Source organism: Anthonomus grandis, chromosome 13 (assembly GCF_022605725.1).
Source record: "Anthonomus grandis grandis chromosome 13, icAntGran1.3, whole genome shotgun sequence".
Lineage (NCBI taxonomy): Eukaryota > Metazoa > Arthropoda > Insecta > Coleoptera > Curculionidae > Anthonomus > Anthonomus grandis.
Window position 1 is genome coordinate 1,341,456 of NC_065558.1, and position 17,656 is coordinate 1,359,111.

General features: G+C 28.5%; 1 protein-coding gene across 1 annotated transcript in view; it reads left to right on the forward strand.

Moving 5' to 3' along the window:
* The first annotated feature begins 6,092 nt into the window (after positions 1-6,092).
* Positions 6,093-17,656, forward strand: part of LOC126744299 (pleckstrin homology domain-containing family G member 5) — a 171,620-nt gene continuing 160,056 nt past the window's right edge. The window contains exon 1 of the mRNA XM_050451681.1: positions 6,093-6,207. The gene's annotated coding sequence lies outside the window, so the exon portion shown is untranslated. The remainder of the gene's footprint in view (positions 6,208-17,656) is intronic.

Sequence of the window (17,656 nt, forward strand, 5' to 3'; positions counted from 1 at the left end):
ATAAAATGTTTTTCTTATATTTATTAGCCTAAAATCATTGAAATGGTTAAACAACAGTGAAACCCAACAGTGATCTCATCAGTGATTTTCGAGATTCAACCCTGAAATGTATGAAAAATATTTTTTTATTGGTCTACAATCATGTGAATGATAAAATATTTTATCTCAGTGGTGATTATTAAGATTCATTAAACCGGAACTGGTAAAAAACATTCGTTTCCAGTCAAAATCAGTCGAAATCTGTTATGTTTATTCTTCGGTCTGAAATCCGGGAATAAATAAATTATTTAATCATAGCAGTGATTTAAAAAAAAATGTATAAACTACAAACTTAAAATATATTGTTTATGGAATAAGTAATTTCTCTCAGTAGTGATTTTAGGGGTCTTTCAAATAAATAAAAAGTCATTTTATTTTAATTTATCTATTGGTCTGGAATAATTTTTTTTACTTTACAATGATTTTAAAATCTCCTTATCACAAAATTATTTAAATAAAAATTAGTAAAAAATAATTTTTTAATTTGTGACTCTGAAACCATTGAAATGATTAAACGTGTATCACAACAGTGATTTTAAAATTCGTCGACTCAAAATTTCCGTAAATTATTTTTGACTAATTCGTCATCAGACATCAGACATTTTTCTTTTCCCTAATGTTTGAGAATCCTGAAATTGGAAAAAAAATCTCATAAGTGATTTTTAGGATTTATCCCTGAAATCTCTGAAAAATATTCTTTCACGTTTTTTTGGCATAGAATCCTGAAAATCAGTAATTTATATCAGCAGTGAATATAAAGTTTTTCACTAAAATCCCGATTATTCCACCAGTGTTGTCAAAAATTAAACGATAAAAAATTATTTTTTCTATTGGCCTGGAATCCCTTAAATGATTTATCTCGACAATGAATATTTATTTATTTTAACAATGATTTTAAAGGTTTCAAGGGTTTAATTTTAATAGTGATTTTAAGGAATACTTGGGTAGAAAACGCCTCTAGTCTCACTTCAAAATTGGTAAAAACCAATATATGATAAAATATTTATCGTTTATTGGATTTTTCCATTTTTGATCCAATTGAAAATCCTTGAATTAAAAATAAAAATCTTATCAATGATTTTTAAGATTCTTCCTTGAAATATTTGAAAAATAAATATTCACACCTTTTTTTTGTCCTGGAATCCTGAAAATAAATATTTTGTTTTAGCAGTGATTTTAAGGGTCCTTCAAATAAGCGAGAAATTATTTTATTTGTCTATTGCCTGGAATTAATTTTTTTTATCTTAATAATGATTTTTCGAAAAAAAATTTTTCATTACAAAAAATAAAAAAATCAGTAAAATATTTCTTTTTTTTTATTGGCTTGAAATCCTAGAAATAATCCTTTTTAATTTTTCATCCCAGCAGTGATTTTAAATAATTCTTGAAGGAGCAGAAAGTGAATTAATTTGAATTTTAGAACTATTTCAAGCCTTTTAATAAATCACTTGATACACAAAAATAAAATAATTTAAAGTGACACTTATATGAGCGACAAATGATGGTTTTCCAATGGAAAACACCCGGTAGGCGACGACCCGCGTTTGCCTCCGATAAACGAAATCCACCAACTCGTTCAATTCCTCGGTTTTCTCCGAAAACGCGTTCAAATTTTCTTGGTACTTGTAACAGATTTTCAACAAGGATTTCCCACTGATTTGTAAAATTTCACAGCAGAGAATAATAGCGAAAATAGAGGCCTAAAATAAAATAACTTGATATGATCGAATATTTTACAATAAGGGCTTACTTACAAAGGTCTCGAAGCAGTCCAGCAACATCAAATATTGCCTAAAAATATTCTCTTTGCGACATCTGGTAAAATAGACGAATTTCAAGCTAGCGAGTAGAGTTTGGGCGAAAGAGGTGAAATTCAAAATTAAAAATCTCAGTCCGAATATCTGATTGGTCAGGTACACCAGTCTCTCGATATCCCCAAACATCTCCTTTGTTTCCCGGATTATTTTTAGGGAGTGCACGTAAGATTCGGGTTTGTAGTTTTCCTTAAAAAACCTTGAAAAGGTATAGCATCCCTTCAGAATAGTAGCTTAGCCCGAATAGGGATATTGCTATTATGACTATCTTAAATTAAAAAAAAAAATCTTACCGTTCACATGCTAAAAAATAGGTGTGAATCAAAATGGCCATACTAGCCATAACAACGGTAAAGGCCCACATATATATACCCTGAACAAAATAAAGTGTTAAATAATTAAGAAAGTACGGGCAATTATTGTCGTGGATGCACACCAGCCAAATGTCATAAAGCAAAACCAGCGAAGGAATCACTATGGGCCCCCCCAAAATGCACCATCTCGTCCACTGATTAAATTCCTTCTTGTACTCGCTCAGTTTCTGATCCAGTTCGTGAATTTTCCTTATTAACTCCGTCCAGTTTTCTTGCATCGTGTATTCGTAGAGCAAAGAAATCCATACGTTCAGAAAAAGGCACGTGTCAATAAACTGGCTGATGAGTTGTAACACTGTGAGGTTCAAACTGCGATTTTTATAGGTGGAAAAGTGGCTGATGGTCAGCACCGATCCTAAGAAAATTGACACGTTTAGGGGTATTAGGGCTCTTTTGGTGCATTTTTCAAAGTCAACGTAGGGCACCACTTTGCAAACGGCCCCGTAGAAAAAAACGCGCCTTAGGAGGCTTAAATTCATGGTGGTGAATGGTTTTTTCGTCTATTAAAGGAATGTGGGGAAAATGAGGGAAGAATTAAGAGCCCCAGGATGACGACGGTCTTTTTTCTGAACATTAATAATAAAATAAAGATTTATATTATTATTAATACAGTATTTGAGAGATAAAACCGCTACATTTTCTCTTTGTTAGAAATATTTTTGAAGTGAAACTTCTTTACGTACAAAGTTGGCAAATGCGTTAAGAATAGTGTGATCGGGTGAGGCGAACGGTAGTTGAGAAGAAGATATGTGTTAGTGAAGATAAAAAAAAAGAGAAAGAGAGAGTTACGATTCGTATATTGCTGTAAGAGCAAGAGAGATCCGTGCGCGCGCATATTTTCTTTCTCTCTTACTTTCGAAGTCAGTGTATCAAATAAAAGAAATTTTACGTCAGTCGTGTTGTCTCAAGCGCACTAAATTTTTTTCTCTTTCTCTCTTACTCTTATAGTCTGTGTATGAAATAAAAGAAGTTTTAAGTCAGTCGTGTGGTCTCAAGCGCACTAAATTTTTTTCTCTTTCTCTCTTACTCTTATAGTCTGTGTATGAAATAAAAGAAGTTTTACGTCAGTCGTGTGGTCTCAAGCACAAAAAAAATTTTTTTTTTCCTTTCTCTCTTACTCTCGTAGTCACTAAATTTTTTTCTCTTTCTCCCTTACTCTTATAGTCTGTGAATGAAATAAAAGAAATTTTACGTCAGTCGTGTGGCCTCAAGCGCACTAAATTTTTTTCTCTTTCTCTCTTACTCTTATAGTATAAATTTTACGTCAGTCGTGTGGTCTCAAGCGCACTAATTTTTTTTTCTTTCTCTCTTACTCTTATAGTCAGTGTATGAAATAAAGGAGTTGATGAAGAATTTTTTTTTTCCTTTCTCTCTTACTCTCATAGTCGGTGTTAAAAAAATTAAAGAAGTTTTACCTCAGTCGTGTGGTCACAAGCGCACTAAATTTTTTTTCTTTCTCTCTTACTCTCCTAGTCAGTGTATGAAATAAAAGAAGTTTTACGTCAGTCGTGTGGTCTCAAGCGCACTAATTTTTTTCTCTTTCTCTCTTACTCTTATAGTCTGTGTATGAAATAAAATAAATTTTACGTCAGTCGTGTGGTCTTAAGCGCACTAATTTTTTTTTCTTTCTCTCTTACTCTTATAGTCAGTGTATGAAATAAAGGAGTTGATGAAGAAATTTTTTTTCCTTTCTCTCTTACTTTCATAGTCGGTGTAAAAAAAATAAAAGAAGTTTTACCTCAGTCGTGTGGTCACAAGCGCACTAAATTTTTTTTCTTTCTCTCTTACTCTCCTAGTCAGTGTATGAAATAAAAGAAGTTTTACGTCAGTCGTGTGGTCTCAAGCGCACTAATTTTTTTCTCTTTCTCTCTTACTCTTATAGTCTGTGTATGAAATAAAATAAATTTTACGTCAGTCGTGTGGTCTTAAGCGCACTAATTTTTTTTTCTGTCTCTCTTACTCTTATAGTCTGTGTATGAAATAAAGGAGTTGATGAAGAATTTTTTTTTCCTTTCTCTCTTACTCTCATAGTCGGTGTTAAAAAAATAAAAGAAGTTTTATTTCAGTCGGGTGCTCTCAAGCGCATTATTTTTTTTTCTTTCTTTCTTACTCTCGTAGTCAGTTTATGAACTAAAAGAAGTTTCACGTCAGTCGTGTGGTTTCAAGCGCATTCATTTTTTAAATCTTTCTCTCTTACTCTCGTAGTCAGTGTCTGAAATAAAGGAAGTTTTACGTCAGTCGTGTGGTCTCAAGCGCACTACATTTTTTTTCTTTCTCTCTTACTCTCATAGTCCGTGTTAAAAAAATAAAAAAAGTTTTACCTCAGTCAGGTGGTCTAAAGCGCATTATTTTTTTTCTTTCTCTCTTATACATCATGATGTATATTGACCAGATACATTGTTTTTGTACAGTTTTGCATGTATTTATTTTGTTTGTATATTTATTTTTATTTATTTATTTAGTGTGTTTTGTTTTATTTTTATACGTTTTTTTATTAGCTTTGTCTACAAAATTTTGTAATTTTTTGACAATAAAGCATATGACTGATTGATTGGTTGATCTCGTAGTCTGTTTATGAAATAAAGAAGTTTTACTTCAGTCATATTTTATATTTTATATCATATATTATATTTTTATGGGGTATTTTTTATATACTCTAGGGATTGGAAATAATTTTTTATAAATTCCAGGTTACTAAAGAAATTTTTCATATATTGCAGGATTCTAAATCAATGACCCAATTTTTTTTTTATACATTAAAAACCCTAAAAAAATAATTTTTAAGTTAACCAAGGGCTCATGCACACTTCAAATTCAAATACGTTTTATTGGTCAATTATTAAATTATATATAACTTTTGCAGTTAAAACATCTACAAATTGACTTTACAAAAACTGGGAAATCATGAAAATTTAACTTTTAACCAATACCTCGAAACTGAAATAACAATTTCAACAATATAACAAAAAACCAAAAAAATGGAGGCCTCAAGGCTTGGAACTATTATGAAACCCATTACAACATAAGGATTCAAAAAAAATTGTTAATATAATAATTAAGCTTATAAGTTCATAATTTTAATATCATTTTTACGTCAATTTTTAATGACAGAAGTTACATATCCGTGTCAAGGTTTAATAGATAAATTAAATATATGTCTTATCAGATCAGCTAAATACTCTGCCAGGTTCCTATATATATAAGCTGGAATGTTATCAGATCTAGTGGATTTTTATAGTTTTAATGATTTATGACTCAGTTATTAATGAAAAATTAAATGTGCAAAACTGTAAGAAAGCATTTGCACTTGTACATTTTATTTGCAAAAATATTTATAACAAAAAGAGGGGTTTTTTCATTAACCCAATTTTTTCTCTAGAAAACAATATACAGAATATACATAACCAAGAAATTTCAGTTTTACTAAGTAAATTTAATATATCGGACTACTTCCTTTGAATTCCTTTTTTAAATTATTTAAAACAGTATTAGTTTTGTAAGGATAATTGGCTATTTACTGAGTTATTAATACTTGTACTAATATAAAAAATAAATTACATTATTTCACAATTTTTAACTGTTAACAATGATTGCATTGATGCTTCACCACTGTAAAACTAATATTATTACAACTTTGAACAATAACCCAATTTTTTTTAGTAATTGCTTTTATTTCGATAAAGAAAAAGCGCTTGGGACTCTTAAATGTAAATTAATATCCTATAAGTAATTAAAAAGCCCTATAAAGAAACAATAAATGAATGTTTATCTGAAAAATATGTTTAATAATTAATTAATAATTGATCGTATTGCACATTAAATTACCCCCTCGCTCTTCCTTTTTTGTTACAGCATGAAAGAAACGGATCGAAACTTCTGGTCCCTCGGTCCAGGGAAGTTCTCTTCGAAAACCGAATATTTCGATCATGGATATCATTCTTTGGCTATTCAAGAGTTCGACAATTATGGAATATTCGAGGGTAAGTTTTACTTAGAAAAAAATATCTTTTTCTAAAATTACCACAAATTGTTTTTTAAAATCCTTGCCTGAAAATCGGACAATCAAAGCTTATTTTTGGAGTGTAGGTAGGTAAAGGGCAAAAAATAGGCTCTGTCAGGTCTTGAAAATTCATCCTAACTATGTGCGGTCTTTCACCAAAATGTCAACAATCATTTCACGTAATAATGGGTTCTTGAATAAGATGGCACTAGTAGTATTTTTGTTCGTAGAGCATCATACATTTTTAAATTATGCATAGAATCACAAAATTTGGTTTAAATTCATTAAAAAAAAATGTAAGCAATTTTAAATTATTGTGTCCATAAATCGGAAATAAGTAATTTATTGAGAGAATAGATTATTAACCCTTAGTTTGAAATTATTTTTTTTACATAACAATAACCCTATTAATAAATAGCTCTTCTCTAACTAATATAATGCTAAATATAGATTTTTCATATCGCTGGCCTCTAATTTATTAATACCTAACCCCCACGGTTTTAGACACACTATAGATTCTCTTCGTAATTTACGTTTGACCCAAATCCACATCAATTAATAACTTTTCTCAACATATATACCAAAGAAATGCATTCGGGCCATTTTGGGAATTGATAAACCGCCCTTTTATTAACCCGCTTGATTAATGCCTATCTCTCTTTGAAACTGTACCATAACGATTTTGATGAAACGGGGCAAAAGTGTAAAATGGACGGTTTTATCGACTTTCTGAACAAATAAATGGAAACAGAAATTAATGGAAATGAACGGATTAATATAGAAGCCGCTTTTTTGTGTGTGTGTCAAATATAGACTAAATAAAAAAATACTTTTGAAATATGATATTAACTGAATTGTTTATTGGACACAGTTTAAGAAAGTCTTCTTACTTATGTCGATGCATAGAAAATCCACTCTAAATTAAAGAATACTTGAAGCAAATATGACACTTTATGCAGACAGTCTTTTAGGTTATATTAAAATACGACAATTATTACTTCAAGTATTTACTGAAAACTATTTAGAATTCCTCCTTTAAATTAATAAATCATTTTGCATTCTTACTGTAGAGATCGCTGTCGTCTGAAATTAATTTATAACGGACGTGGGAAATCTCTGGCAATTAGATATTGGAGATTTTATTACTTCAGGGGGACAGCGAAATAAATCATCTTGTTATTTGTCACGCGAAAGGACAGAAATTAATAAATTTTTTCCAACCTTAAGATTAATTATAAGAAATCGTGGTATGAAAAAATTAACATTTTTTATAGCGAGAATTTATTAATATTTATCCTTAAAGGTTATATCTGTATTGAATTAAAAGCCGTTGTTATAAATGACGAATTCGTACTCTCGGTCTGTTCGTATGATAATACGTGATGGATCTTTGAAGCACTATCCCTTTTACTATAAATTAAATTAAATTAAATTCTTTGATATGGTACTCTTTTTTTATTTATTAGATTATTTTGAGAATTCTTTGTCTCGGTTTGGTTGTACAATAATATGTATACATTAATTATCGTTAAATTATCTTTTTTATGGTATACTCAAATATTTGATGAAATTCTTTTGAAAAATCACTGGTTTTAGTCCATATTATCCAATCTAATAACGCTGTTTTTATATTAAATATCTATATATAAAATTATGTCAAATTAAATAAACAGTGTTAATAAATTAAATATTGAATATATATTTTATGCAAAAAAACTTTTTTTTTATCAATAAAACCCTTACCCCCCCACCCACCCCAACCATTTGCCTTATAAGAAACTCTTTTGAAAAATCACCGTTTTTCGTCTATAATATCCAATCTAATAGCACTGTTTTTGTATTAAATATTTATAAATATACATAATACAAAATTAAATAAACAAACTCTGTTATTTGATTAGATATTAACGACGAAACCAGCTGTTATTCATGCGTATTATTTTGGAAAACAAAGATTTTTAAAAACAATTTCTTACTGGTAAGGTGTGTGGGGTGGTTGGGGGGCTAAGGGTAGGATTAATGAAAAACGGTTTTTTGCATTAAATAATTGCCTGAAAAAAATGCTTATTAGAAAAATTATAGGTAATAAAAAAATCTATAGTTTTTGTATCTATACTTATCTCACTTAACCTTAAGGTTTTCGAGTAAAACGTGGAAAAACCTTATTTTATTTCTCGAAAACAAGATATGTCACTATGACAATTGCATTGGTTGCTATAAGTAAATTTTTTCCAATCTTAAGATTAATTATAAGAATTCGTGACATGTTCATGAAAAAATCAAAGCCTTTTATAGCCAGAATTTATTAATATTTATCCTTAATTGTTATATCTGTATGAAATTAAAAGCCGTTGTTATAAATGACGAATTCGTACTCTCGGTCTGTTTGTATGATAATACGTGATGGAATTTTGAAGGACTTCCTACTCATTTTCTTCACTCAATTTTTTTTTACGTATTTCAATGCTAAAAATGAATTTTTGACAGCACTTTTACTATAAATTAAATTAAATTAAATTTTTTGATATGGTACTCTTTTTTATTTATTAGATTGTTTTGAGAATTCTTTGTCTCGGTTTGTTTGTACAATAATATGTATACATTTATTATCGTTAAATTATCGTATATTTCGTTTATTATAATATATATAGTTTTTTTGTATTGTTTACTCAAATATTTGATTTAATTCTTTTGAAAAATCACTGGTTTTAGTCCATATTATCCAAACTGAGAACGCTGTTTTTATATTGAATATTTATATATAAAATTATGTCAAATTAAATAAACAGTGTTAATAAATTAAATATTGAATATATATTTTATGCAAAAAAACTTTTTTTTTATCAATACAACCCTTACCCCCCCCCACCCACCCCAGCCATTTGCCTTATAAGAAATTCTTTTGAAAAATCACCGGTTTTCGTCCATAATATCCAATCTAATAGCACTGTTTTTGTATTAAATATTTATAAATATACATAATACAAAATTAAATAAACAAACCGTGTTATTAGATTAGATATTAACGATGAAACAAGCTGTTATTCGTGCGTATTATTTTGGAAAACAAAGATTTTCAAAAACAATTTCTTACTGGTAAGAAGTGTGGGGTGGGTGGGGGGCTAAGGGTAGGATTAATGAAAAACAGTTTTTTTGCATTAAATAATTGCCTGAAAAAAATGCTTATTAGACAAATTATAGGTAATTAAAAAATCTATAGTTTTTGTATCTATACTTTTCTCACTTAACCTTAAGGTTTTCGAGTAAAACGTGGAAAAACCTTATTTCATTTCTCGAAAACAAGATATGTCACTATGATAATTGCATTAGTTGTGCTATAAGTAAATTTTTTCCAACCTTAAGAATAATTATAAGAATTCGTGACATGTTCATGAAAAAATCAAAGCCTTTTATACCCAGAATTTATTAATATTTATGCTTAAAGGTTATATCTGTATGAAATTAAAAGCCGTTGTTATAAATGAGGAATTCGTACTCTCGGTCTGTTTGTATGACAGTACGTGATGGAATTTTGAAGGACTTATTTTCTGCACTTAATTTTTTTTTACGTATTTCAATGCTAAAAATGAATTTTTGACAGCACTTTTACTATAAATTAAATTAAAATAAATTCCTTGATATAGTACTCTTTTTTATTTATTAGATTTTTTTTGGGAATCTTTGTCTCAGTTTGTCTGTACAATAATATGTATACATTAATTATCGTTAAATTATCGTATATTTCGTTTATTATATTGATTTTTTTGTATGGTATACTCAAATATTTTATGAAATTCTTTTGAAAAATCACTGGTTTTAGTCCATATTAACCAATCTAATAACGCTGTTTTTATATTAAATATCTATATATAAAATTATGTTAAATTAAATAAACAATGTTAATAAATTAAATATTGAATATATATTTTATGCAAAAAAACTTTTTTTTATCAATACAACCCTTAGCCCCCCACCCACCCCAACCATTTGCCTTATAAGAAACTCTTTTGAAAAATCACCGTTTTTCGTCTATAATATCCAATCTAATAGCACTGTTTTTGTATTAAATATTTATAAATATACATAATACAAAATTAAATAAACAAACTCTGTTATTTGATTAGATATTAACGACGAGACCAACTGTTATTCGTGCGTATTATTTTGGAAAACAAAGATTTTCAAAAACCATTTCTTACTAGTAAGGTGTGTGGGGTGGGTGGGGGGGCTAAGGGTAGGATTAATGAAAAACGGTTTTTTTGCATTAAATAATTGCCTGAAAAAAATGCTTATTAGAAAAATTATAGGTAATAAAAAAATCTATAGTTTTTGTATCTATACGTTTCTCACTTAACCTTAAGGTTTTCGAGTAAAACGTGGAAAAACCTTATTTTATTTCTCGAAAACAAGATATGTCGCTATGGCAATTGCATTAGTTGTGCTATAAGTAAATTTTTTCCAACCTTAAGAATAATTATAAGAATTCGTGACATGTTCATGAAAAAATCAAAGCCTTTTATACCCAGAATTTATTAATATTTATGCTTAAAGGTTATATCTGTATGAAATTAAAAGCCGTTGTTATAAATGAGGAATTCGTACTCTCGGTCTGTTTGTATGACAGTACGTGATGGAATTTTGAAGGACTTATTTTCTGCACTTAATTTTTTTTTTACGTATTTCAATGCTAAAAATGAATTTTTGACAGCACTTTTACTATAAATTAAATTAAAATAAATTCCTTGATATAGTACTCTTTTTTATTTATTAGATTTTTTTTGGGAATTCTTTGTCTCAGTTTGTCTGTACAATAATATGTATACATTAATTATCGTTAAATTATCGTATATTTCGTTTATTATATTAATTTTTTTGTATGGTATACTCAAATATTTTATGAAATTCTTTTGAAAAATCACTGGTTTTAGTCCATAATATTCAATCTAATAACGCTGTTTTCATATTGAATATCTATATATAAAATTATGTCAAATTAAATAAACAATGTTAATAAATTAAATATTGAATATATATTTTATGCAAAAAAACTTTTTTTTATCAATACAACCCTTACCCCCCCCCACCCACCCCTACCATTTGCCTTATAAGACATTCTTTTGAAAAATCAGCGTTTTTCGACCATAATATCCAATCTAATAGCACTGTTTTTGTATTAAATATTTATTAATATACATAATACAAATTTAAATAAGCAAACCGTGTTATTAGATTAGATATTAACGATGAAACAAGCTGTTATTCATGCGTATTATTTTGGAAAACAAAGATTTTCAAAAACAATTTTTTACTGGTATGGTGTGTGGGGTGGGTGGGGGGCTAAGGGTAGGATTAATGAAAAACGGTTTTTTTGCATTAAATAATTGCCTGAAAAAAATGCTTATTAGAAAAATTATAGGTAATAAAAAAATCTATAGTTTTTGTATCTATACTGTTCTCACTTAATTTTAAGGTTTTTGAGTAAAACGTGGAAAAACCTTATTTTATTTCTCGAAATCAAGATGTATCGCTATGAAAATTGCAGTAGTTGTGCCATTTTAATCACAAAAGTGGAAATTCTAAATAGATAAATCTTTAAAAAAGTCTTTAAGTCATAAGGATTTTTTGAAAAATCTCACAGAAACGAGTTATATCTAAAGAGGCTTCTTCAAAAAAACAAAGGGGTACCCATGGAAAGAATGTTGATAATTTTGGTTTTTATTTTTTTTCTGGAAAACTATTGCTTAAAGGAAAAAATTGTTAGGACAAAAATTGTTTGGAATATTAATGCGCATCAGATGCATTAGAAAAATATATTTTATATGTTACAGTTTTCTAGAAAATTTGGAAAAACTTCGTAATAGTTTTCCTTAATTTTCTCGAAAACTGCTTAAAATATTGAAAATTTCCTTTTAACATTGTATTCCAAATCAAAAATAGAATAAATCATATAGGATGGTATTTGGTCCTAAATTTCTAAATAAAGAAGTCATGGGACATTTTTGAAAAATTAAAAAAAATTTTGAGCGAGAAAGTCGAAATTTTTATTATTTAGGTCCTAGGTTAGGTCTTATTTATACCAATAATTGTTGTGTACGTTTTCTTTTATTACGCTGATCACCACTCTATTATACCTAATGTAGCTCTGTATGTAATGAACTTTTATTGGTTTATTATTATTATTGTATTGACTTTAGTACTGCTTTATATTATAATTATAATTATTGTAATGTATGTAGCTATTATGCTAAAAAAACTTCTCTATTATTATTATGAAATAATAAATCGTTAAAAAATCTTCAAAAAAGTTGTATAAATTTTTTTATATTCAAAGGGATTATGGAAAAATGTTGATAATTTTGATATTTATTTTTTTTTCCGGAAAACTATTGGTTGGAGGTAAAAATTGTTAAAATAAAAGTTATTTGAAATTTTAATGCGCATCAGATGCTTTAGAAAAATAATTTTTAGATCCAACAGTTTTCCTAAAAATTTTTTAAAATTGGGAAAAACCTCTAAACAACTTTTCCTAATTTTCTCGAAAACTACCAAAAAAAAAAAAAAGAAAAATTTTCTTTTAGCATGGTATTCTTAATCAAAAATAGAACAAATCATGCAAAATGGTAGCATCCTGAAGATACAAATATATCGTGCGAAACGTCAGCTAGTTTGGATAGTATTGAACTTTTATTTTATTAATCTTTAAATATAACCTTATTATACACCATATTTGGTTCATTAATTAAAAAATATTATAATAAATATTAAATACTATATAGAAAAACATTTAGTTCTAAATTTTTAAATAAAGAAGAAGTTATACTAGATTTTTGAAAAATTGGAAAATTTTTGGGCGCATCAGATTTAATAAAAAAAATCCAATAATTATCCAGAATAATTAATATTTAAGCAGAACAACTTTCAACACCGATTAATAAAATTACTTTCTTCCTGAATATGCCCTTAAAATATAACGTTGCCTTTTGCAATTTAACTGACTCTGTATAAAGTTTGTATCAGATCGTTGCTATTTCTAACGGCACTAATTCGATCATCACGTATTAAAAAATTACGCTTGACATAGGTTATACTCCCTCCAGCCATCATTATAACAGAGAGTTTCCTGGATAATTGCCTAAAATGCTCATGTTACATTGTCCTAGGATCCAGGTACAGGAAATTAAACTTCTCTACACTCGGGAGTGCTAATACAGAAGATCTTAGTAAGGAATTTCTGATATATATATATATATATATACTACATGTTGTATAGAATTCGAATTGTGATAAGAATTCTCTAAAAAACTTGGCAAATTATTGACAAATATTGACAAGTTCCTAACGCAAATTTTGAATTTAATCCTAAAAAAATCCATTTAACCATATACCTAACGATAGGTACGTGTTTTTTCTTTTACTCTCACATAAGAAAAACGAATAAAAAAATTAGTAATGCGTGGGGTGTGTACTTAATCCATCCTGGATCGTGCCTTTCAATTAGTCAGACTCGAGCCGGTTGTACGTGTCGAAACGTGTGCCTTTATAGCGAGCATTTCTTTTCCAGTTTTTCCGGAATACGAGAATTGCGTGACGTGTTCCCTGAACTTACGTTTAACAAAAAAAAAAAAAAAGAAAGGATATATATTCGTGTTTTGGTAAGTCGGCTAATTTTAGGATACGAGGGTTATTGTTTCCAAGTTATATTTTAAGAAATAACGTTTCATTATGTGATATTTATTGGATTATGTATTTATTATGAGAAGTAATTTTTTTTCGGGTTATTTAGGTCTAATAAGGGATAATTTATTTATTTTTAGAGAGTTTTTTTAGGTTATGCTGAGATAGGAATTTAGGAAATTAAGGAAATTTTTAAATATTAAGTAGACATTTTAAGAAGAAATAAAAATTTGGCACGAAAATTGGGGTTGCACCTTAAGGGTGAAAAATATTCATAAATAATTTTATCGAGGCAAGAAATACATAGGAACGACTGCCTGGAATAAGTCATTAATTTCTTCCAGGAAATTGGAATTGAATTCTACTTTGAAGATAGAGAAATTATTGTCAAAACTAAATTCTTATTTTATTCCAGGCAATTGAAGGCAATTTTTGAAAGAAGTTGTTACATTAGGGTCAAAAGTTGTACAGAACTAGACTAAATTTTTATTTTATTCCAGGCAATTGAGGGCGATTTTTACGTTTTAAGGCAAGAAATTACTGCCTAGAATAAATAATTAATTTGCGCCGGTTGTACGTTTCGAAACGTGTGCCTTTATACGAGCATTTCTTTTCCAGTTTTTCTGAAATACGAGAATTACGTGTCGTATTCCCTGAACTTAAGTTTAACAAAAAAAAAAAAAGCCTCGATCGAGGCAAGAAATACACAGGAATGACTGCCTGGAATAAGTCATTAATTTCTTCCAGGAAATTGGAATTGAATTCTACTTTGATGATAGAGAAATTACTGTCTAAACAAAATTTTTATTTTATTCCAGGCAATTGAGGGCGATTTTGACGTGTCAAGGCAAAAAATGACTGCCTAGAATAAAGTTTTAATTTATTTATTTTAAAGAACTGGACTTGAAATCTACTCGGGTTATTTAGGTCTAATAAGGGTTAATTTATTTATTTTTAAAGAGTTTTTTTTAGGTTATGCTGAGATAAGAATTTAGGAAATTAAGGAAATTTCTAGATAGGTGCAAGACATTTAAATATAATTTTAATTTTTTTAAATGTCATTTGAAATTTCTAAATAATGAGTAGACATTTTATGAAGAAATAAAAATTTTGCACAAAAAACGAATCAAAAAATTGGGGTTGCACTTTAAGGGTGAAAAATATTCATAAAAAATTTTAGCGAGGCAAGAAATACACAGGAATGACTGCCTGGAATAAGTCATTAATTTCTTCCAGGAAATTGGAATTGAATTCTACTTTGAAGATAGAGAAATTACTGTCTAAACAAAATTCTTATTTTATTCCAGGCAATTGAAGGCAATTTTTACGTGTTAAGGCAAGACATGACTGCCTAGAATAAATTTTTAATTTATTTTAAAGAACTGGACTTGAAATCTACTCGGGTTATTTAGGTCTAATAAGGGTTAATTTATTTATTTTTAGAGAGTTTTTTAGGTTATGCTGAGATAAGAATTTAGGAAATTTAGGAAATTTCTAAATAGGTGCAAGACATTTAAATATAATTTTATTTTTTTTAATGTCATTCGAAATTTCTAAATAATAAGTAGATATTTTAAGAAGAAATAAAAATTTGGCACAAAAAACGAATCAAAAAATTGGGGTTGCATTTTAAGGGTGGAAAATATTCATAATTAATTTTATCGAGGCAAGAAATACACAGGAATGACTGCCTGGAATAAGTCATTAATTTCTTCCAGGAAATTGGAATTGAATTTTACTTTGATGATAGAGAAATTACTGTCTAAACTAAATTTTTATTTTATTCCAGGCAATTGAGGGTGATTTGTACGTGTCAAGGCAAAAAATGACTGCCTAGAATAAATTATTAGTTTCTTTCAGGTAACTGGACTTGAAATCTACTTTAAGAGGTTAAAATATCAAAAAGTTGTTACATTAGGGTCAGAAGTTATACAGAAATTACTAACTAGACTAAATTTTTACTTTATTCTAGGCAATTGAGGGCGATTTTTACGTGTCAAGGCAAAAAATGACTGCCTAGAATAAATTATTAATTTATTTTAAAAAACTGGACTTGAAATCTACTTTAAGAGTTAAAAATATCAAGAAGTCGTTACATTAGGGTCAGAAGTTATACAGTAATTGCTAACTAGACTAAATTTTTATTTTATTCCAGGCAATTGAGGGTGATTTTTACGTTTTAAGGCAAGAAATTACTGCCTAGAATAAATAATTAATTTGCGCCGGTTGTACGTGTCGAAACGTGTGCCTTTATACGAGCATTTCTTTTCCAGTTTTTCCGAAATACGAGAATTGCGTGACGTGTTTCCTTTTTTAGCTTCTTTAGGGCAGAGCAGCGTTAAGGTTGTATCACATAGGTCGATTATGCTTCCTTAGTGTGGTTGCTGTATTTTTGCTTTGATTTTCTGGTTGCCCTGCCTTAAAGAAGCCAAAAAGGAGAATCAGGTGTGGGCACCTACCATCTTTATTTGTTCTGCTTCGTGTTATGGAATATCCCGATTAACCTGCTCTTTTACTGCTTGTATTGTTTTAAAATAAGTTTTTTATATATTTCCGGAATTTGACTCATTTTCCATTTGGTTCTATGTATTTGAAATTATTTCTTTTAAGCAAAACTCGCTTAAAAATAAGATATTTTCAAAAAAATACCCACATATTGGGTGAAAGAGACCTCTGAAGATTAGTGTTACAATATCGTTAAAAAATAGTTCCATTTTGAGCCCTTTAAAACTTACATAATGTTTACATTGCACCCTAGGAAAAGAAACTTTAGGACTCTCAAACGTTCAAGTCAAACTCGCTAAAAAATAGGCTCGATATAACTTAGTTTTAACAAAAAAAAAAAAAAAAGAAAGGATATATTTATTGTTTTCGAGTTATATTTTAAGAAATAACGTTTCATTATGTGATATTTATTGGATTATGTATTTATTATGAGAAGTAATTTTTTTTCGGGTTATTTAGGTCTAATAAGGGATAATTTATTTATTTTTAGAGAGTTTTTTTTAGGTTATGCTGAGATAGGAATTTAGGAAATTAAGGAAATTTCTAAATAATAAGTAGACATTTTAAGAAGAAATAAAAATTTGGCACAAAAAACGAATCAAAAAATGGGGTTGCACTTTAAGGGTGAAAAATATTCATAATTAATTTTATCGAGGCAAGAAATACACAGGAATGACTGCCTGGAATAAGTCATTAATTTCTTCCAGGAAATTGGAATTGAATTTTACTTTGATAATAGAGAAATTACTGTCTAAACTAAATTTTTATTTTATTCCAGGCAATTGAGGGCGATTTTTACTTGTCAAGGCAAAAAATGACTGCCTAGAATAAATTTTTAATTTCTTTTAAAGAACTGGACTTGAAATCTACTTTAAGAGTTAAAAATACCAAGAAATTATAACATTAGAGTCAAAAATTACTATCTGGAATAAATTATTATTACATTCCAGGTAATTAGGGTTGATTTTTACCGTAAGACAAATAATGACTCCCTAGAATAAACTATATTGACTTCTTTTAGGGAATTGTACTTGAAATCTACGTTAAGGGTTAAAAATATCAAGAAATTGTTACATTAGGGTCAACTCATTAGAGACTACTCTATTGATTATTCCAGGTAATTGGGCGTAGTTTTTACTTAAAGGCAAGCAGTGACTGCCTGGAATAAATTATCAATTTCTTACAGGAAATTTGGGTTCAATTCTACCAAAAGGTTTAGACATATCCAGAGATTGTGAAATCAGGACGAG